Source organism: Marmota marmota, unplaced genomic scaffold (genome assembly GCF_001458135.2).
Source record: "Marmota marmota marmota unplaced genomic scaffold, marMar, whole genome shotgun sequence".
Lineage (NCBI taxonomy): Eukaryota > Metazoa > Chordata > Mammalia > Rodentia > Sciuridae > Marmota > Marmota marmota.
In genome coordinates this window covers 18,678,875-18,702,471 of record NW_026000016.1, presented here as the reverse complement: position 1 = coordinate 18,702,471, position 23,597 = coordinate 18,678,875, and the positions used below count along the sequence as shown (strand labels likewise).

The window sequence follows — 23,597 nt, the reverse complement described above, 5'->3', positions numbered from 1 at the left end:
TTGTCAGACAACTGGAAAAGAACACCTTTTCATTTTTTCCCAAAGTAAAACTTATTAAAAGACCTCTCCAAATGATGGGGAGAGGGTGGGTTAAACCCCAAGTATTCCCTTGCCTGTGTGTGTGTGGGGGGGTGCTCCTTGTGACTCATTCTGCTGTTTGGTACAAAATTCTCAAGGGAATCATCAGTGACCTTGGAGGAGGGAAAGATTCTTATGCCACTGCTCATCTCCTTATGAGAGACACGGCAAACTAACTATAAAAGCAAGCAAACAAACCAACCGTGCTCTGGCAAACAGTGGTCTGACAAGCCATCGTTGATTAGAAGCAGCAACATGTCCCCTGCCTCACCTCACAGCTGTCTAGCAGTTCCATCTGGTTAGAACTTCAGTTGATCCTCATATAATTCCAAGGACTGGGTACAGACTCTTGATATGCACTATTACCTTGAAAGATTATTTAAAGCGTGACTTAGCAGTACTTATGTGGTACTTGTTGAACAACAACTGGCCCATGCTCAGCTTTGTGGAATATCTAGGGACCCAGAGAAAGAAAGGATTCCCTGCTCTCAAGGAGCCCATGGTCAATGGGAAACAGATTCATAGATCAACAATAACAATCCCATAGGCCATGTGGCAGCAAGGTATGTAGAACATGTGGGGATGGGGCAGGAAGGGAGAGCATCTAATTCAGCCTTAGAGAGCTCCAAGGAAATGCTATGGGGAAGTGTGGGTGTGGGCACCTAGAGGAAGTAGAGGTCAGCAGACACCCAGCAATGGAGATTCTTCTAGGCTATGCTAAGAATGCTGTCATTTACTCTCTAGGCCACAGGGTACCTGGTATGATTAGGCTTATATTATAGAAAATTTATTGTGGCTCTATAGAGGACAGAATGAAGAAGAGCAAGCCCAGAGGTTTAGGTTGGGGGTAAAGGTGTGGGATTAAAAGATACTTCATTAATAGATCAAGCAGAAACATGATCCACTCTATGTAAAGAGACTGAAGGAAAAGGAGTGGGGTGTGCTGCCCCAGATTTCTGAGTCACATATGCCCTCCTTTGCTTTTAAATGCAACATGGAAGGGGTATGTTTCAAACACAACAAAACTTTCTAAGTTTCCAGAAGAAATATTTTGAAGATTTTAAGGTAAATTCTGATTGTCTTATTAATTGAACTAGTTTTCTCCAGGTTTCACTTTGACTTTGAACTAAAGCTTTGAGTCAGAGTTTTAAGCACCCAAGAGGAATCTGGATTGCAGAGCTGAGTTATGATGGCTTGATGTTCTCAGGGTATATTACAATTCCCACTTAAATGGGGTGTGACCTTGAATACACAAAGGATGAGGATCCCAAGAATAGAGATTCTGCTTCCATGCAAGCAAGATATATAAATATGAATGTCAAGCCACTCCAACGCATGAAAGGCTTTTAAAATGCCTGAGAGTTCCAAAGTGCACTGGGCCTCACATAAGCACAATGAAATGATAATGAAGACAACCAGTAGCAGAGACCACCCACCAGCGGTTTTATTGCTGTAACTAGGAATGAAGGGTCTCCCTGGAACTATTGACACTGGATGGCATTGTCATTTTTAGCACATGCTAAAGCTGTGATTGTGAAAGGAACTGTCTCTGTTAAAGCGGAGCCAGACTATTTATGGACATCCCTGCTCCCACCACATTCTTGTGCCATGGCCATAGGTAAGAAAAAATGGAAAATGGCTGCTTGGTTTCCACACATTGCCCCATAAATTCCCTGTCCACGCTTAATTAACCGAGGAAGAAATATGCTTCAGAGGCCTCTTTTTGAAGGGCCTCAAGCTTAAGTTCAGCACAAGCCTCTCTACCTTCTTTCTTATTTATTCCCCTTTCTTCTGGCAAACCTTGGGTCACAATCCCCACTCAGGCCACCCACAAAGCTGTAGGTCAAAGACCTGCACTTAACCCCAGAGTGAGTTGCTTTCTCAACTCTAAGGAAAGACAAAATCACTTGCTTTCCTATGTGGAATGCAAATATCAGACAATAATAACTTCATTGTCCTCGAGTTGGTAATGCATATACACGTGCACACAAGGGCACACACATCCACACATGCACAACCTACTTCCACAACCTATGTTCCAGCACGTGAGCATCAAGACTGGTTTGTGCCCATCTTTCCATAACTGTACAGTTAAGAACACTCAGTGACTGAAGAGCTTGGTGAGGCTTTCATGGGTATTAGGTCCTTCTACTAGCTTTTCAACTCTACAGCCCAAGTAGATGTGCTGCAGAGAAACTGAGTGGTGAGAGGAAAGCAGTCTGTTTTGGCCTCTCAAAAGTCAGCACAGTGTCAGGGGCAAGCCAAGGAAAAGAACTCTGGGGTCAAGTTTACACATTTGTTTCTACTCTATGTTGTTGGATAATGGTACTCACCCAGGGTTAGATAGAAGCGATAAGTTCTACAGCATAGTAGGGTGACTCTAGGTTACAATAACCTACTATATATTTTATGAATCACTAGGAGAGGAGCTCAAAGACTCTGAACAGTCATGTTAAAGAGATGAAAATGTTAATTACCTTGATTTAATCAGTACATTTGTATATAAGTATTGAAATATCATACTCTACTGTACATAAGCACTATTATGTGTTAATTAAACAATTTTTTTTAAAGTTTGAGGCTAGGGCTAGAACATGTGCTTAGCATGTGCAGGGCCCTGTGTGCAATCCCTAGAACCACAAAAACAAAGTTTGAAGAGAGCAATCAATGTTAATTACCCTGACTTGATAATTATACTATACATATATTAAATTATGACACTATTCTGCACAAATTTGTACAATTAAAATAAATAAATAGAAAAAAAATATGGTTTCTCTCATCCCAAGTGAGTTCTGCTAGACATCTTTTTTTGGGAGGGCAGTGGGTTTTTTGTTTTGGTTTGGTTTGGTTTTGCCTGATGCCTTTTAGGTGGCTTCTAGAATGAAGGATTCATTTGTTCAAGAAATGTAATGTGCTAGGTATGGAGGGAGCAAGGGCAGACACAGGGAGTACTTCTTCACAGTTCTGGAGGAGGATCCTCACACAGCAACATAGCAGGCATTATGTCAGGGCTGACACAGCCACAGGAAGTCCTCAGGACCAAGAAAACTCACAAAGACAGAACCCACCTGACAGGAACTGAGGCCAGTCATGTGTTGATGTAAAACCAACTAACAAGAGTCTACTTTAGAAGGTTGATTATTTTATGAGGACTTGGGGGACACCTACATGAGGGGGTCAGGCAGCAGGGAAAGGCACAGGATTGCATCTGATGAACACCTCACAGTATCTAGGACACTGTGGTTTTTAGGCTGCAATATTTAGACAATGACCCAACCACGGTAAAGCACCTCAGCTGGAAGAGTCAGACAAATCTAGCTTGGATTTCACCTTTGCCCTTCGTGAGCTGGGTCACCACAGATATGCCAATCTTGTCAAGCTTCAGTTGCCTCATCAGCGAAACCGGGTATGAAAAGAATATAACTTCCCCATGGAATTATTGTGGTGTGATGTAAACTAGTGCCTGGAACACCCCAGCATTCAAAGGTGTGATCTATTAGCATATAACTATATGACACAGGGTAGAGCCAACCCCGCAATTGGACAAAGGTAAGAAACAGGTGCCTTCTTACCCTGAGTTTTGACTGGAGTTGTGACATCCAAAAACATGCAGATTTAGAATAAGACATTTATTCTGGATATCTCTGGCCTTGTTCATCTTTAAGCCTTGCCTACCTGGCTTTCAGCTAATTCCATAGCCTAAGGATTCATAGCATCATGCCAGGGTGGTACCACCAGGGACAGAGATGTGTACCATTCTTTCTCAGCTTCCTAGACTGACAGGTAAAGCCTATACCTAGCCCACCACCATATATCGCCACACTCAGCAACCATGTACCTTATGCATAGAAAACATTTTGCTGCATATAATAGAGCCTTGTATTCAAAGACCTGAGAAATTATAGGAAAATCTGCTAGGAAAATTCTCCATTTTCTTCCTAAGGGAAATTTATCCTTGACTAGAGCCCAGGAAATAGTGCCCCAGAAGACAATTCTGACTTTGAATGCACCTCAGATGTGTCTACAGCTCTTGGTCAAGTGGTAAGTAAGAGAATCTGGCAGGGCTTCCCATTTGCTAGGGGTACAGATCTGAAGAAGGGAGGGGGACCAGGAGAGATGGAAGGAGAGGGAGAGGAGAGACAAAGAAGGTAGGTAGTGAACAACGTTACCTATAAATTTCTTGCCAATAGAAACTGATGTGGCTTTAGAGAAGAAAATCCCTAAACTGAGAAAAGTAATTCAAACAGATTGGAGACACGATGGGGCTTGAAGACAATCTGATGACTCTTAACTGGAAAAGGGATCACTTCTATTGGTAAATGTGATTATCTTTGACACTTGTAATTTAAAAGATGAATATAGTTTTATTTCTGATGCACTATTAGATCTATCACAGAATGCAAAATTGAGGGTACAGCACGGCAAATTGTAATTCATGCAAAAAAATTAAAGATTTGTATGAAAACAAAGGTTCCCTCCTATCTGCTGATATGCAAAACACTCTGGGTCTCTGTCTAATGTCTGGATATTACTTGTTACCATATTAGGTCCATCTAGAAGGCATGAGATTGTGAGGTTTTGATAATTCTTGATATAAATTCTCTGATATTCTCTATTTTTAACTAGATTTTGAAATTTAAGGCAATACATACTTGAGTTAATAGGTACTTGTATATACTCAATGATTCTGAATACTTTAAGTTAAAAGTTTCTCAGGAAATCCTCAGTGTCCTAATCAGATATTCTTATTCTCAGTTACATCTAAACTGTTTATTTATCCTCAAAAATCAGCCAGATATGGCAGCATTATTCACAATAGCCAAAAGATGGCTGTCTTGTCCATCAACAGTTGAATGGGTTAACAAAATGTGGTACATAACCATAAAAAGGAAGAAAATTCTGTCATATGATATAATATGGATGCACTTTGAAAACATTATGCTAAGAGAAATAAGCCAGGCACAGAAGGACAAATATTGTATAACTACTTATATGAGACATCTAGAATAGGCAAATTCAAAGAGAAAGAACAGAGATTATCAAGGGCTGTGAGCAGGGGGTAATTGTTTAATGATTACAGAATTTCTATTTAGGGCTGGAGATGTAAACTCGGTGGAAGTGTACTCACCTAGCATGAGAGAGGCACTGGATTCCACCCCAGCACCATAATACCAAAAAGTAAAACACAAAAACACAATTTCTGTTTATAATAATTTAAAAGTTCTGGATATTGAAAGTATGGCTGTACAACATTATGGATGTACTTAATGCCATTCAATTTTTCACTTAGATATGGCTAAAACATTACGTATAGCTTACTACAGTGTTTAAAAAGCAAGTAAGAAAGCAACCAGAGCACAAGTGTGTTTTGTGTCTCTGAATTCTAACAATAGACCATCAAATTCCTGTTTGCAAAATGATATCTGGGCCTCCTGAGAGTGACCTTGGCACCAGCATAGAAAGCTCCAGAAACTTTCAGAATGTTTCATGGTATAATATACATAGTATAGCTTAGAGGCCTAGGGAGGAGAAAGGAGGAAGTGGGAGGGTAAAATAAAGGCAGCATGAAGGACCAAAAAAATCAGTTTTAAAAGAGAAAAAGCACAGCAATGAGAATGACAGTGACAAAAAATGAATAAAGAAACTCATGGAATAATATTAGAAAGTTTATATGTAGCACTAAATGCCTCTTGCCCAGACATTTTTTTTTTACCCAGTCCTTTGCAGAAAAGTTGAAAACTTTTTTTTTCCTTCCAAACATCTAGAGCTGGCATTATTTAAAAAAAAAAAATGTTTTGTTTTGTTTTTTAAATACCACTAAGCAACTTGTGTATTAGCATATCCTAAACATTCACTTTTGGTGATCACATTGGGTACATAAAGAAGCTAATTTTCTCTGAAAGTTCACTCTGGATGACCCTCCTAAACTTGGGAGTCACTGCCCTGGAGCTGCTCAAGGTCATCAGCTTCGTCAAACAAGATTAAAATAATATAGAAAAAAATATTATTCAATCTGAAAAGCATGTCCCAAATTATAGTTGTTGTCAGCACCCTGAGAGATGGCACCAAGGAAGAACACAGATTGAAGGAGTGAGAGAAGTTGTCCCACTGGCTTTAGAATTCATAGTGAGCCCCGCAATAACATCAATCAGTTCAGCGCGGGGAATATGGTGTTGAGGGTTAATCTACATAATATGGCAATAATCAAGATGCAGGGTGGATACCCACTTCTAACTAATAAAGTTCTGAGTGATGGAGCAGGTGTGTGCCTTATTCCTACAAAATTCCACTACTCACTATAAAACAGAAGGAGCAGTAAGCATGGATCTACCTAGCATGACCTTCCTGGAGACTGACTTGGGGGAAAGATGCAAGAATGAAGAAAAATGAAATTCAACAGAGTTACCCAATGGGAGCACTTTGGGAGATGTCAGCAGGCTCTTTACTTAGATTGACAACTGCATAGCTGGAGTCTTATCAGTGGGCAGTAACAGTAAAATATGATGGTACAGATTTGGAAAGCATTGTAAGGGAGTCAGGCAGAAGAAGCACACAGCAAAATTCGTTACAGATACGATGGATCAATGGGAATTTAGAAATGTCCCATACTCTGACTGAGCTAAGAAAATGCTTTTGTGACCAGAAGCCCCCAGTCCAAACGATTCACATGTAAAAATACCTTTTGGCTGGCGGCTGCAGCTGCTGTGATGAGCTTTGTGCAACTCTGCCTGCTGGCCGGCTCTGCACAATGGGGAGTCATTCCACCCCTCCCAGCCAAGGCCAGACTCAGGCGGTCCGATTGTTGCCACTGCCGCTGCCGCTGCTGCTGCTGTTTCTCAGCTGTCCGCAGCAAGGCCTTGTGTTTGAAGTTGGGCACAGTGTGCCTTTGAGGTGGCTCTTTGGCCCATTCAATGCAGCTGTCCCACTTGTGCTGGCACAGAGCAGCTGCCCGGGCCCCCTGCACACATCCTGCCCACAAAGCCCGGCCTGGGCCATGTGCCCTTCAGTTCTAACAGGTTGCTTATGCCACTCCCTCCTGACTACAGTAAACTACATAGTATGTCCCACACGGGCGGCTGTTTAACATCACCTGGGCCAAAGTCATGAGTCGGTCGTGCACATGGGCTGGTTAGTTGCACACACTTGTTCTGTGACTCCAGAAGGCTTGGCTAACCAGAAACCTCATAAATGTGAGGTTTCTCATAAATGTGATCAACTGTAGGGGAGAATGGACAGGAAGCAGGGTTGAACCTATAGAAAGGAATCATTTTTGCTAAAAAAAGAATTTCAGAATTTATTCTTTGTGATCATGGGTTGGCAGAAACCCCAATATTTCTTAAAAAGCACAGTGGTCTCACCACCTCTTTACTGATCTCCAGTGGCCTGGTGAAGATTGCTGAGAGCCATTGCCAAGTAGGAATGACACATGGCAATTTCTTTGTCAGCCTACCCAATGTTGCTTAGAGGAAGGACTCTCCATATTGACCCAGGTCATTTGCAGTGACATTGCATGTAAGGTGACCTTGCTCAAGGACCAGAGCAGATCCAGGTTTAGGGTGTGTCCTGCTGGGAATAGGGCGTATCCTGCTGCCTCAGGCGCGCCCGCTCCTTGAGTTCCCGTTGAGTTCTCGCAGGATTCAGAGAGTATTTGGGATTTTGCCCAGAACGTGATTTGGGCCCAGAACGTGAATTTCCCCAGAACGTGTGTGTAAAGTGCCAGTGACAGTTCGAGAATAAAGAGTTGCTGTTTGAATCTACAAGGTGTGTGGTGGCTTGTGATTTTGTGCCCAGCCAGACTGAGGCAGAAGATTGACTCTGGTCTTTCTTCTTCTTCTTAGTGATAGGGATAGAAACCAGGACATCACTTATGCTAAGCAAGTACTCTACCACTGAGCTACATACCCTACCTACCCCCAGCTCTGGTTTTTAAATAAATCTTGCCTCAATTAAAGGTTCTGACTCTTGACTTGCACAACACAATGTATTAATAGTGTAGAATCTTATATGATTTGTATAAATATCATAAGTTCTAGGGGGTATATCATTGAAGAGGGCTAGAAAATAAACTGGTTTTCGTCTTTGTTGTTGTTTTCTATTTTTTTTTTTTAAATTTTCTCAATCTAGCCAACAAGGCTGAAATTACAAAGTAGATAAAAATAATGTCAATATGGTCTTTATGTCTTACAGACTTTAGGACTTGCACTGTTCCTACAGGACAGTCTCAAGGACCAAGAATTGTATTAACAGTATATTTAAAATATTTCCCATAAGTTCTGAGACAATTTTTTAAAAAAACAAGCTAACTTCTAGGCAACTGGTGTCTTACAGCTTACCTGAATACAATAAGAAAAATGATATTGACTTGATATTCAATCCTGCTCTGTATAAATGCAGAATAAAATAGAAGGTCAAACGTTAATGAAAGAGGTTAAACAGCTGATGGAAAAGCCATGTTAATCAAAAATTATCATTTTGGTGAGACTTGACTTTTGACTTCCCCCACAGGTACTCACAGCATAAAGGAAAATATTGATAAATCACTGATAATTGCAATTCTCGGTATGCATTTTTCTGGTTCTTGCAGGGAATCCAAGGCCTTAAAAATAAACACTTGATTTATCAAAATTAAAAATTTACAAAATCAAAAACCTAATTTTTCCTTAAGATTTCAGTTTCAACTTACAAATGTTGTTATTCTATTTATATACCTCATAATTTTTAAGAACCTTTTTCTTCTTAATTAAATTTCTTTAAATATTTTAAACTGCATTTATAAAAATAATATACTCAATTTCTTTTTAAAATGCTTCAATTGACAGAGAAATAAACAAAGCTTTCTCAAGTACCTATATTACTCTCTTAAATCTAATTTAAAAAGGGAGTAGGGATGGAAAAGGGGGAGGAACTACAGCAGAAATTGACCAAATTATGCTATATGCATGTATGAATATAACACAATGAATTCCACCTTTATGGAAATCTATAATGCACCAACTTAAAAAATAAATAAATAGAAGGAAGACCATTAGAGTAGAGGAAGGAGACAGGGAAAGGGAGGAGGGAGGGAAAGTGGAAGTACTGGGTATTGAAATGGAGCTAATTATATTACATACATGTATGAATATGTCAGAATGAACTCCACTATTATGTATATTGCATTAATAATAAAATAACATTAAAAACATTAATAACATTAAATAACATTAAAATTATAAAATAACATTAAAATTATAAAATAACATTAAAATTATAAAACATTATTAACATTAATAACATTAAAAATAAACTTCTATATATGATAAATTTTAAGCTCTTTAAAGTCTTGCTTATAACCTTAGTAGTATTCATTTAAACTTTCAAATTACAAGTCAAATTAATGAACTCAACTTCACATTATTTTAATTAAATTGTGAAATTAGAATGATATTGTGTTACATATTGCAATGTGCCCATTCCTCCTGAATATTCTAAATATTCAATATAGCAGGTGTATACACTTTCTTCCCAAATTTAACTTACAATCTTAGTATATTGGCTTGATTTATATTAATATTTAAATATTTAATGCTCTATCTCCCAGGTCTAAGAGTTCAAGAAAATTTTAAAACTTTCCCACTAATGAAACAATTTTATCATCCCAACTCAAGCAAGTATATTGAGGTTTTCTTAAGGACCTAGAGATACCCCTAGGACCTAGTTCTTGCTGTAACCATAATGAGATACAATGAGATCTATTTATTTTCAGTATAACAGGTACACTAGAATTAAAAAAAAATTAGTTGTCAATGAAACTGTATTTTATTTTGTTTATTTATATGTGGTGCTGATAATTGAAAACAGGCCAGGTAAGTACTGTACCACTGAGCCACAACCTCAGCCCATGAGTTTGATAAAGGAATTGGTCTCTTGTCCATGTCCCAAGGCTTAAATCCTGTTACTTCTTAATTTTCTACTTTCTGAAATCTGCAATCTCCACCAGGATGTAACTAACTTCCTCCACTGCCTCAACTGAATTTGTCTTTCTCTGACTCTTGAGATACGTGAATAATGTAATTTGATTGGATTCTAAATATTTCTCAAGTCTTTCCTGACTTGATTCTGTGCATACAACCAGAGCAATGCTAACGGTGCCAACTGCCACATTAAAGACAAATGTGGAGAGGCTGTGGATGAGAGGACCTACCTCAGTCTGATGAATAGGAACTAGCACCGGAAGAATAGAAACTTCTTGATTAAATCCTGACAGCACTGGGGACAATTTATATGTGGCTGCAAAATTCTGCTAAGAGAAGATTCGAGTAGTGAAAAGTTATATACAAATGAAGGGGATCAATAATGATAGATTGACGGGTATAGAAGAAAAAGCCAATGTCTTCAGCAAGATACCGAAACAATTGAATTTTGTTTGAGTTTTTTAACCAGTGTCTGTAGGTAGATAATCCACATTGTTTCCTGAAGTAAGAAAAGCAGTTTCTGAGTGACAGCTGTATTAGGGCTGGGTAGGAGGACAAAGCTGTCATCTTGTTACGAACATTCAAGAGCCAGGCGTGTGTTCACACTCCTCTTGAAGGTCATCTCCTTTTGCTTAAAAGTCAGTTCTTCAGGAGGAGCTTGCCTGTTCTCTCACTCTGACAACTCTGTAGATTTATTCCTTGTATCATGCACCTAAAGATGTAATTCAGTAATTATTTGTATAATTACTTGGCAATATCTGTCTCTCTAATTCTATGAGAACTAAGATCATGTCTGTCTTCTTCACTGATACATCCCCAGTATCTAGCATGGTCCAGCATCTTAAGATGTTCAATAACTAGTTCTTGAATGAATGAGAAGATGAAGACATGAAATACTGTAGGAAAATTGGTTGCATTTACTAATTAATTAAAGTAATAGTACAGGTCCCTGCTATTAGAGACAAATCCAGTATCATCTTTACATACTGGATTTATTTCAAGCATGTGTATATTGCTATGTGAACATAGTTAACTCCTTAAGGATTTAGTTTTCTCATTTGTAAAAAGGGAGTAATTATGGTTTTGTTTGTGTCTGTGCATGTGTGTTGTGTGTATGTTTGGTTTTATTTCAATAGGAGAGAATTGTTATGAAATAATTTTAAGCAATAGATGTCTCAAACCAGCTCCTCAGTATTCTTGATCTTACTTTGCCTTATATTAAAGAAACTTCTAGAACATAGGCAAAAACACCTATCTATAAATAGAAAAAAGTATATCAGAGAATGGCAACCTTTAGACTAAGGTCCTAGATGACTCTTAGAACATTATGTGCAGCTCTCAAAAGAAAACAAAGAAAAAGAATTCCCTTCATAAATTACATTTACCAAATAATTAAAAGTAATACTAAGATTGAAACATTTAAAATGGTAGTGTAATGTAGCACTTTTGAGTAATTTAACTCTAATGTTTCATTTAAACCTTTATCACATATATTCAGCATAATAGGCACATTAGGTATTATATTTAAAAATACAAATTATAGAAAAAGCAATTTTTCTATAATCATAATTACATTAAATTTTTTTTCCACTGGAGAATTCTGACTTTAAGCCTTCTATGAAAGCTGGCTTCTCAGGTTTATTGCCAAGTTTATGATACTTGATTTATTAGTAATGTTTTAAAAATACAAATTGTGACATGTTTACATCACTCAGAACTACTAAATCCCGTCTTAGAGTGAATGTCGTCTCTCAGATTTGCTCTTTTTATAACTACAAAAACTTACTATAAGGCATTCTGTTTTTATCACAATCATTTTGAATGCTTATTTATTGTCATGTTAATATTGCACATTAGTTTTTTTGTGCTTCTGACAATTTTATGGCCCACGAGACAAAAATGCATTGGGCATCTGCTCTACCAATAATCCCTGGCCTTCTAAAAGTAACCAATCCCATCAGAGTTTATTAAAGTGGTACTATTACTTCACATGAGGCAATAATAAGGGCTTTTTTTTTAAATTAAGTAGATCTAAGTCAATGACTTAATTCTTAAAAACATATCCAGGCATTAATACAAAGATTACGTACAAATTAGTATCTGAAATCAATGGTTGCATGAGGTTTTGAGGCTCCCGGTATTTTAGAGCTTCCTTTGCATAACAGGAAGTAGGACAGTCACCAAATGGAGCCAGGATGCATGAGGGGTACCTGGACCCCTTTTTATCCCATATATATATTGGTGCTTGTTGGGTACTATCCATACTTCAGCTAAAACTGTCCTCGTGGAAGCCATTTTTGAAAGATGAAGAGAGCCTGACCACTGGGAAGTACCTACCCAATGCGGAAGTTTCCAAAAGTCTGCATGTATGTAGAAGAAATACTGACTTAATCCAAGATGTGAACTAACACCCAAGGCCATCCCACTTGCCCTGCGGAAAAGCAAACAAAACTCAGAATTTGTGATGTTCCCTGGCTCTCGCATTCTCAGTTAAAGGAGAAAGAAGGCCTATTTGCCATTTTCTCAAAAGTGTGGGCTTTCCAAAGATATGGCACTCAGTTCATTTTCACATATATATATCTTGGTTTAGTCATACTGAAGAGGAGTTGGGTTTTGAAATGTCAAAGCACTGGCCTCAAGCAAGTGGGCACAGTTCCCATTTGTACAGCAAAGAATTTCAGAAGCAGGCCTATTTATGAGATGAGTGTGTTAAGCTAGAATCCCTACCTGCTGGCTCTCCCAAGGAAATCAAAGGTTCCATAGATACTTTGAAAGGTAAGCAAAGCACAGAACACCCACAAGGTCTATTACGTCTATAAGGGATGAGTGACACTGATCTTAAAGTTAGTTAGCTTTTGGAGTCTGTCTCTTTCTCATGAGAGCGCCCCCCTGTGAGCCCTGGAGGTAAACGCATACTGGAAGCGCTCTCCACACTGTGGCCTCAGCATGAGAAGCCGGAAGCATATGAAGTATATTCACACTCAATCAAAAGAGACAGCTAGCCATCCATTTGCCACAGCATGTGCAGTAAATTGACAGGCTAAGCCATAATCTAAAAATACCACGACTGTGGATGTTAATCCCTGCTGTGTTGTGTATGACCCTAGGGGAGTCCCTTAACATTCATTCTCCTTTGGTGTCCACATCTGTAAACGGGGAGGCCTGGTCACACAGCTGGTAAATATTACTGGCATGTTGCTGTTCAGCTGATGGATGGGAGCCCCTCAGAGCTCTGTCACCTTCTCCTTAGAGAATGGGGAAGGTTTCCAAGACACAAAACCATCAAGTGTTTTTGTTATATCCTCCACATCCCATTTCTAGCTAAAACCTCATCCTACACCTCCATTCTTAGGCAGCTCTGACGGACAGTGTCCTTGCTACAGTTGTCACCTCATTCCAGGGATGAGCTGAAATCACAAGTGGGGAAGAAAATGAGAAGCTTGGCAACAGAAGAGAGACAGCAAATAAAGCCGTGCCCAGGCTACAGGGGCTCAATGTCCTAGGGACACTTTGGAACTTAGGAGTCAAACAGACCTGAGCTCAAATACCCCATGTAGCCAGGTGGCCATGACATAACTGCTCTAGATGACTACAGGACCTACATCAGAGCATTGCTGTGACAGTGAAGCCCAGAAATTCATATAGAGCCCTGGGCACAATGTTGACATCAGAGAGAGCTATTATGATTAGTACTGTATTCACTCCGATGCCACTATTAAAATGTAGAGGGGATTTATTTCTTATTTACCATCCTATCTTTTTCTGTGTATGTCTCTTGGCCTGAAACAATATCTAGCTGGGAAAGGGAGACCTGGATTTATCATATATTCTTTATGGCACCTTGGGAAGTCATTCTGTGTTTCAGAGTGGCCCCACTCATAATAAGGCCTTGACTCCCACTCTACCAGTGGAGCTGATTTCTTCTGTAGCAGAAGCACTGAGTGTAGCCAAAGTGGCCTCCAGGAGCAGCTGGGTGTGAGTTCAGAGGTTTGATGGAGGGAGGGACATGCCTGGTGGGGCCTGCGGGGAGGTAGCCCATTACATGGCCTGTAGGTACTTGTCATTTCCCTCGCTAAGTTATCAACTCCTCAAAAGCAGGGATCCTACTTCCCAGGCATTTCAAAGAGGCAATGTATATAGTTCTCACAAAATGGTACCTACTCAATTCAAATTCTGCTGCTAATTACAATGCTTATGCTGCTGCTGCTGATATATTCTTAGTGTTTGGCTTTTGGGAGACACTCAGTAAATATTTGCTGAACTTGAAGTCATCTGCAGTGACCACTAAGAAAGTCTAGACATTCCCATACTGTTAAAGTAATTTGACATTCTTGAACCTAGGAAGTAAAGAATGATGGGAAAAATCGTCTGCTTCGTCTGAGACTCCAGGAAACACTGTGGCTAAACCTAGAGTGATGGCTTCCCATTGTTCAAGGCTGAAGGGCAAACGCACAGGGAAGTTCTCACAACTTCCCCATCATCTCGTGTCTGAAACGTCCAGAAGCTCTCTCAGCAAAGTGGAAACTTAGAAGTTGTTTTAGTTTCCAATGAGCGTTGTTCTTCTTTACCCATTTATATTACACTGAACCACTTCAATCTTCTACTTCTTTATATGTCAAAGAAGGCCAAATATTGACATCATAATAACAGAGGGGACTTTCACAAAATTTATTGCTCTGAAATAAAAATAGAAAATGATAATCCATAAAGTTGTGATCAAAATGAACTAATCCCCCCCTTTTTAATCCCTTGTTTATGGGGTTTTTTTTCTCCTCCAGATTTATTCTGGGTATTACCTTATCATTGAACAAAAGTTTCATTTTTTGTTTTTAACTTAACAAAGACCAAGGAGGAGTTCATTAAGTGTCAGACACTATTCTAGGCCTTTAAACACATTCATTAATTTTATCCTCTTAACAATTCTAATGAGATAGGTACAATTATTATCCATGTTTTATAAACAAGGGAAGTGAGGGTTGAAGAAGCCTGCCTAAACCCACACAGCTATGTCAAAGATGAGCTCTAAAATAATAGCTAAAAATGGAATAGCTTTTCTCCACAGACTTTCTTAACCTGACTTTCCCTCTGTTCTTGGCTATTATTGTAGATTTTCCCTTCCATCTTGTGATAATGGCTGGGGCATTGTTATACCTATGTTTTTATTACAAGCTGCTGAAACTACTCACCCTCTTTAAGATGCTCATGATATATAAATAATTAAAAAGCAATCTCAACTCCTCACATGGATGAGCCTAAGAGACATGGTTCAGGTCAGGTCTTTGTATTTATTCATTCACTCTCTTCTTTGCAAAGTTTGGTTCTGAGGATCTGTATAGAACCAATGTTTCACTCTGCATTGACTTAGCTGACTGGACACATTTACATTCAGTGGTTTCTGTTTTTCAATATTGCTATGGAGTATTTAAGTGAATTCTTTTAGACATGCTTTATTTTTCTTTAACAGACACAGATCATTGTAGAGAAGACTGCATTTTATCCTATGGTGAGTTATAGACTCCTAATAAATAGCAGCAATAGCATGAAAGAAAAATTTCCAAATTTATGTGCAGGTAGAAAATCTGAAATCATAAATTAAGAGACAAGACCCAACCAAAAGTAGTCATCAAAACTCTTTACTTGCCTTCAAGAAAAACCCTACCCTGTATCAGAAAAAAAAGAGTACATCTAATCAAGTCAAAAAGCTTTCTAGAGAACTAGTCCCTGCATTTAACAAAACACCAATTTCTGAACAGCTTAATTGAATTAACGAGAAAATTATTCACTTGGCAGGGTGTTGTGTGTGTGTGTGTGTGTGTGCGTGTGTGTGGTGGGGAGTGATAGTTGTTGATCACAGAGCAGACAGATTCAGGCACAATTGGCCACTGCTGTCAATTTAATTAGTAGTATAGATCCTGTCTCAAATAGTTCTTCATTCCAGTATTTGGTGTTAAAAGAAGTATCAATCATCTTAGGTCTCTTTGGTTGCAAGCATAAGTAACTTCTCTGCTTTCCAAAGATACCATGCCTTTCCCCCTCCCATCCACTTATTCCCTCACTCAGCACCTGTTATATGAAGGAACTGGGGATCCATGATGTAGAGAATTTCAAAAGGTATTTGAGACCCCTTAGATGGACTTGAAGGAGACCTCCTTTCTACACCTCCAAAGGGAGTTCCTTTATGGATAATTTCAGGTTTTATTTTGAAAATGTGTGACTAACAACTGATTAAAATGTTAATGTCAGAATCCTGGGATTTAAAAAGCAATCATTTCAACCTCTGGTTTATGGCATTTAAAATTATGCTTTCTAAAATGCTGTGACTTGTTTTTTTCTGGATTGCCTTTTCATGAAGTAGATAGTAGAATTTGGAACTTCTCACTGGGGTCTAACCACGATGCAGGCTGGCCCCAGGGGACACTGAGCTTTTGGGAATCATGTTGGCTGATTGTAAAAAGGTTCTAGACCCACTATTTAGTCCCCCAATTCCCAACTCTTACCTGACTTTTCTTCACTATAGCATCTTAATTCTGGGTCTTAGAGATTGAGGTGACATCAGGAAACCTCTTATAAATAAGGAATCTATAGACTGAGCTGGGGATGAAGCTCAGTGGTCAAGTACTTGCCCAGCATGAGCAAGGCTTTGGGTTCAATCCCCAGCAACCCTTCAAGTGTGGGGGGTGTGGAGGGGTCTGAAGGACAATACTGAGAGGGGTTCTTGGGGTAGGGGTGGGGAGAAGGAAATTGGAAAGGGGAGGAGCCAGATGATCCAGAAGGGGCACCTAAGCCAGACTGCTCAGTACCCACCACTGATCCTTCAGTATCAGATCCTTCCATCCAGAGATGATTAGAGAGGAGTACAGAAGGTTTTCTCTCTCCTTTTTTTTCCACTAGGGCAGGGATTTCCTTCCTGATTCTGGTGAGGCTCTGAGGATTGCTAGCACCCCTTGAATGAAGACCCTCTGAAGACCTGCTACTTATTTTATAACCCTCACACCGATGAGCATCACCTCCAGGAATGCGCTGTCTTCCTGGGTAAAGAGCCGAGCTAGTTTATCACCAGGGCCAGCATCTGGACTGCTAGCAGATTATCTCACAGTGGAACCAGACTGATGAGTGGGACTCAAAGACACAGGCTCTGTTCTTTGTGATAGTAAATACACAGTTGATTAGCTATAGAGTTAGAGCTCACCAGTCTCTCAGAAGACCCAACCATAACATTTTCATCCTTAGATGCTCTCTCAAGGACACTACCATATTTTCTTATGTACCTAAAACATAATTCCATGAATGCTCTCTAGGAAGGAGCCCAATCAGAGTTTGCTTTATGATTCTAGTCTTTAGCATCTATATTCTCAAATTAAATGGTTTTCAGATAAAATGTGCTTCTTTATTTGTACATAGTAATTGATGAGCGTAATTTGTTTCAAAATAGAAGTTATGACTGATAGGATGATTTATGTGTTTAAAACACACCTATAAATGTCATAATTAATGTCATAATGCCATATGGGAGACTATACTATATTTGAGACTATGTATGTAGCCTTACCTGTATACATACAATTCTTATAAATGTTTAAAGTTTGAGTATTACTGCATGAAAGTGATTTTTATAGTAATATCAGTTCCTTTTGCAGAGTACTAGAGTTTGGATCTGGAATGTCCCCCAAAGACTTATGTGTTACAGGCTTGGTCCTCAAGTTGGTGCTATTGGAAGGTAATAAAACCTTTAAGAGAAGGGGTTTAAGTGGGAGATAAGTAATTGGGAGCATGGCCTCAATGGGGAGTGTGGAGCCTCTGTTGCTTCCTTTCTCTCTCTTTGCTTCCTGTCCACCATGAAGGGAACAGTTTTGCTCTATCCATGCTACCTACCATAATGTGATATATTGCTACAGGCCCAAAAGCAGTGGGCCAACCAATCATGGACTGGAAACTCTGAAACTGTGAATCAAAATAAAGCCTTTATCTTTTTAAGGTTATTGTCTCTGGTATTTTGTTACAGTAACAAAAAGCTGACTAACAAACAGAGGGTGCTCTGGTTCTCTATTGCTGCATAACAAACCCACATATTTATGGTATAAAACACCAACATTTATCATTATTCTTATTGTTTGTCATGGATTTGGAAGATTGATGGATCTTAAGTAGCCTGCTCTCACTCAGGGTCTATAGTCAGAGTAGAATAGCTAAAGCTGGAGTTATCTTAAAGGCTTCCCCACTAACATGCCTGGCAGTTGATGCTGATTCTAGCTGGTATATTATTCATCTTTTATTCTAATGTTTTGACAACTGGGCCTTCCTGATACTAGGGTGACTACCTCTCCCAAGACTAGCTAATTCCTCCACATAGTAAATTACTTCCATGTGCAAACCGACCAATCTAGGATCCTTACTCCAACCACCTCCTTTATTATGTTCTCCCAGTGCTCTAAAGACTGGACCACTGCCTATGTGCTTTAATCACCACAGGGTTAGGAACCAGACAACTAGAACATTCCATATGTCCTAGAGCCCACTGAAATTAAACAAGCCACTCTTAGACCTGCTTTCTCTGCCTCCCCTTTTCCTTCTAGAGGAAACCATCATCAAAATTCTTCTCTCTCTGCTTCCTGACCAACTCTGATGCTTCGGTCCTGTGGCCTCTGTGGCATAGTGTGCCTTCTGTTTTCCAAGATCTTTAAATAGAAAAACATCTTCCTTTGCAAATGTTTTCTGTGTCTGTGTGTCTTATTGTACCTCATTAAAGCACATCCCAAGTTCTTTTAAAAGCGTCTGGGACCTTAGCTGTTGGCAACTTCACTGACATGTGGCATCTCCATGGTACTTGGGCTTCCTTACAATATGGCTGCTGGGTTCCTAGGGAGAAGAGAAAGAGCTCACACACTAGGTAGAAGTGGTATTGCCCTTTTAACTGAGCCTCAGAAGTCAGTCACATTCTCTTTGGTAGAAGCTAGTCAGTAATATGGCTGGCCTATATTCAAGGGAAAGGGAATTAGACTCCACCTCTCAATGGGAAGAATGCCAAAGAATTTGTAGCCATGTTTTAAAATCACCATAGATGAATTTTATTCATGATCTATTCTTGGGTCTTTAAATAACTAAATAACTAGTTTAAGAAAAAACATTTTGCTCAATTCAGGTATTTCCAAATGTAGAGGTCAGGTTCAATTTTCCAAGTGCTATTATTGTCATTTACCCTTAAGTATTTCATGGTAACAATGTACATATTCAAAAAACTGTACCTTCTTTGATATTTTACAACTCCTGACATTGTGATCTTTAATGCCTTAAATCATGATAAAGTATTTAAAATATTTTGAAATTATTTTAAGTTCAAATTTGGAGTGAAATTTGAAATTTTTATTTTTGTCTTTCTGTCAATAATTTTCTTAATAAATACAAATTTAGAGAACAGTATTCACTCAAATAACTGAACTGTGGGACAAAAATAAAAATAAAACATTTAAAAATCAATAAATTTAAATATAAAAATTAGCCTGTGTGGAATGTGGACAATTGTCATTGGGATTTAGCTGTAGTATTATCTTCACTGACAAGAATTTATGTTTTCCTGTGCTTGCTTCAGCAGCACATATACTAAAATTGGAACGATACAGAGAAGATTAGCTTGGCCCCTGCGCAAGGATGACACGCAAATTTGTGAAGCGTTCCATATTTTTCCGAATGTTTTCTTTGATATAAGGAGGCTGATTCATAGTGAGATAGGGAGAGGGAGCATGGGAGGAATAGAGGAATTCTAGATAGGGCAGAAGGGTTGGAGGGGAAGGGAAGGGGCATGGAGTTAGAAATGATGGTGGAACATGATCATCATTATGTATGAAGACACAAATTGGTGGGAATATACTTTGTATACAAGCAGAGATATGAAAAAATTGTGCTCTATATGTTAATAAGAATTGTAATGCATTCTGCTGTCATATATAAATAAAAAAAAGAATTTATGTTTTCCTAATCTAATTTTTGCTTTTATTTTCATTAATTGATTTCAAGAGATAGAATAAAAAATGTAAAGGTAAATCAATAAAACCAAAGCAAGAAGAAAGATGTAATTTAGTAAAGTTCCAAGGGGAGACAGAAAATGCCCTTCAAGGAAACATGCATGAGAAGAGTCCAAAAAACCCTTTTCCCACTTTTAGATGGGCCTCATGCTTTAGACAACAAAAAGGTAGGGCCTTTAGTAACAATTTGGACTCAATAAAACAGAATGATTTTTAAATGTGCAGGGTCTGATGGTTTTTCCCCTTAAGGAATTTTTTTGAATCATTGTGGAGATAATGGCTCTCCATTTTGCACATTAATGAAATGAAAAATTGCAGAAGAAATAAACACCATGTTTGATAACAGGAAAGAAAATTAAAGAAGGAAGTCTCCAAAAAGCTCAGCTCCCTATCTCCCTCCCTCTCTTTCTCTCTCTGCCTTTGGTGCCAGGGATTGAAACCAGGGGTGCATAACCACTGAGCTACATCCACAGTGAGTCAAAGTCTTGTTAAGTTGCTTAGAGCCTTACCAGGCTGCTGAGGCTGGCTTTGAACTTGCAATCCTCCTGCCTCAGCCTCCTGAGCAGCTGGGATTACAGGCATGTGCCACCACACTTGCCCACCTCCTTAAAGGCTAAAGGAGCTCATCAAGCAGTATCAGGGGCAACCTCACCCATGTTTCCATGATGGCCTGCCAGAAGAACACATCCATCTTTTCTTCATTTGGTGAAATGATGTGTTACTTTTAACCTTTCTCTATCAGAAACTCTTCATTTTCATTTGTGAAATGAAATCTTTCTGTTTCTTCTGATTTCCCTTAAGTCATGAATACCAACCTTAATCTAGATAGTAATGATTTCCTCACAGTTTATACTTGCTGAATTCTCTTTGTCCAGGCATAAAAGCATTACACTCTTTAAACTGTAGGGCTTCTTGCTGGTTATTATCTTTAACCCATGGACACTATGACCCCCAAATCTTGCTCTGTTCTAATTCAAAATAACAATAACTACTTCTACATCTTTTCTTGTATTTATACATGGAGCTTTGTCCCAATTTTTAAAATACAATAAATTACAGTGTAAGTTAGAATAAACGACAATATATTCTACTTTTAATTAGAGATTTTAGTGTCTCCTCTTTCTTATTAATTAAAGCTTCTAATGGGCAAGGACTATTTATAACTTATTATTATGTATTTTACAGTGTTCAATTACAAGCCTTACACAAACCTTTATAAGCAGTACATAATATTGTATTTATTTGTCTACTATGTAGCCATCATACCTTAGTGTAAGATTTATGTATATGCTCTGATTTCTTGAGCCAGATTGTGTGACTTTGCAAACTCAACAACTGTTATTTAGAATGTATACAGAAAATGTTTTTGAATGAGATGTTGGTTGAATAATGTTTTGGTGGATGGATGGATAGAGGGATGGGTAGGTGGGACTGATGGGTGGGTATGTGGGTGGATGAATGAATAGATAAATGCATGGATGAGTGGATGAATGAATGGATGAGTGGATGAATAGATGGATGGAACATCAACTCATAATACTAACCAAAATTTTTTTCAGAATAAGTTTGAATGTATGCAGGTCTACTTTTCCTATTTCCCCTTTAGGCACTCTTAAATCTGTTTAAATAGCTATCCTAAATTAACTTTTAAGTTATGAACATTTTCAGAAGTGTTTTCATTTTCAAATAACAAAGGAGGGTGGACAGAGAGGATATGGTGAAGTGACTAAGGACCCAGGCACACCCGATGTTACTGAGCTCCACAAGACACATGGCCACAGTGGTGGTGCTCATGTTAGATGCTGCAAGTCTATGAACACCAAAATAGCCACAGAAATACATTGCTTCTGTGTTCGTTGTTTTCCAAATAACAGCAGCAGAATGCTTTCAGAAGAGGTCGTGAGCCACTTGGAGGAGGAAATAGATCTGAAATGCCCGAGGAGGTGGATGAGAAAAGCAAGAGAGAGCTGATATACCTCAGGAGGAGAGGGCTGGAGAGGTCAGAGGTGAGAGCCCAGCATCCTGCCACCTCCTTGGCCACACTGTGGTACTTTGCTAAGCCTTAGTTTCCTCATTAGAAACATGAGGTGTTGAACTGCTTTGTTTTCGAAGTTCCTCCCAGCTCCAAAATGTGTTGCTTCTATGTAAGCCAAAATAAACAGAAATGGTATCACTTTCTGCATATGCTCTTGTAAGTACCCTAGTGAGAAAGCAGGAAGCCTGTGTTCCCAACTTATTGCCTTAGAGATATCAGTTCACAAGCCATTTGTTAATCTCAGGGACATTATTTGAATTCCTTATGAAAGTGTGGCTTAGTTGAGTATGGGCCACGGTGTGTTTCTGTTGGAGGGGAAGGGAGACAGGTAGGTCTTTAACATTTGGACTATAACTCCTGACTACATGATTGTACCACTTTTAACACTATTCCACTCACAAACTGAGTCACTTGGCAATTTTCCAATTTCTGCAAGATTTTAAATGCAAACATTTCCAAAACATGGACTCTCCTAATTTTTATTGAAAAGAAAAGAAAAAAAATGGGATCTGGGGGTTTAACTCCATGGAAGAGAGTGCACTAAGCATGCCCCAGGCCCTGGGTTTAACATCCAACATGAAAGGAAGGAAGGAAGGAAGGAAGGAAGGAAGGAAGGAAGGAAGGAAGGAAGGAAGATCTTCACATTCCTCTGTTCCCCTCACCTATTCTTGCTTAATCCCAGTGTAGCAATATGCATGCACTTCATTGCGGTTGTCTTCCTTGTTTTTGAACTGTCTTAAAACACCAGTAAAAGAAAAGTGATCAACAGATTCAGAGGGAGATGTGGTTAACACCAAAGTTGCTTTTTCAGGGGAGCACTTACAAGTCTAAAATAGGAATTGTAAGTGCCATTTGCCTGGAAAAGAGACTAGCAGGGAGACAGATGTTTCTCTCATTATTTTTGTTCAGAGAAACCAGTGCTGCTCTGATATGTCACCATCCAAGAGGGCCACCAGCGCAAAGCAGGACAGCTGTGTGTTGCCTATCCTTGTGACTTTTACCAGAGTCCAGAGAAGGAAAACATAGCTTGCATTCCTCCCCCGCCCCCCAAGTTTAAGGCTTTTAGAATAAAGATATTGAACCATCATTTGTTTCTAATGTCATGAGACAGCGCTCATTGTCCTGTCTTCCAGTTAGCATCTTACCCTATGGTTCTTGGTTAATAGAAACTTTTTTTAGGAAACTCAAAACTAAGCAGGGTAAAAGGGCATAGTCAAGATCAGGTGTACTTATCTTCTCTTTTAATCTATCTTGAGACAAATGTGTCACGATTTTTTGTATCTCAAAGGTCCAAAAACAAGGTCATACTGGGGTTTTGCAGCACATTAACACCTTCAGACCTAGGTAATGACTTTCAATTTTCTTATTTACTTGGGAATCTTTCTCCAGGTTTAGTCAAGCCCACCCTTAACAAGAGACCTAAGCTACCAGCAGTCCGGGAAATGCTGCATTCTTGTGTGTCTAGGGCCGGATTTCCTGCAACAGGTCAAAAAAACATACTTTCCCATT

The 23,597-nt window shown here is 39.0% G+C and overlaps 1 non-coding gene across 1 annotated transcript; it reads left to right on the top strand.

The window, feature by feature from the left end:
* The first annotated feature begins 19,607 nt into the window (after positions 1–19,607).
* Positions 19,608–19,714, top strand: LOC125618569. The gene has a single exon (XR_007349908.1). It is a non-coding gene; the product is annotated as a U6 spliceosomal RNA (small nuclear RNA).
* Positions 19,715–23,597: the final 3,883 nt, after the last annotated feature.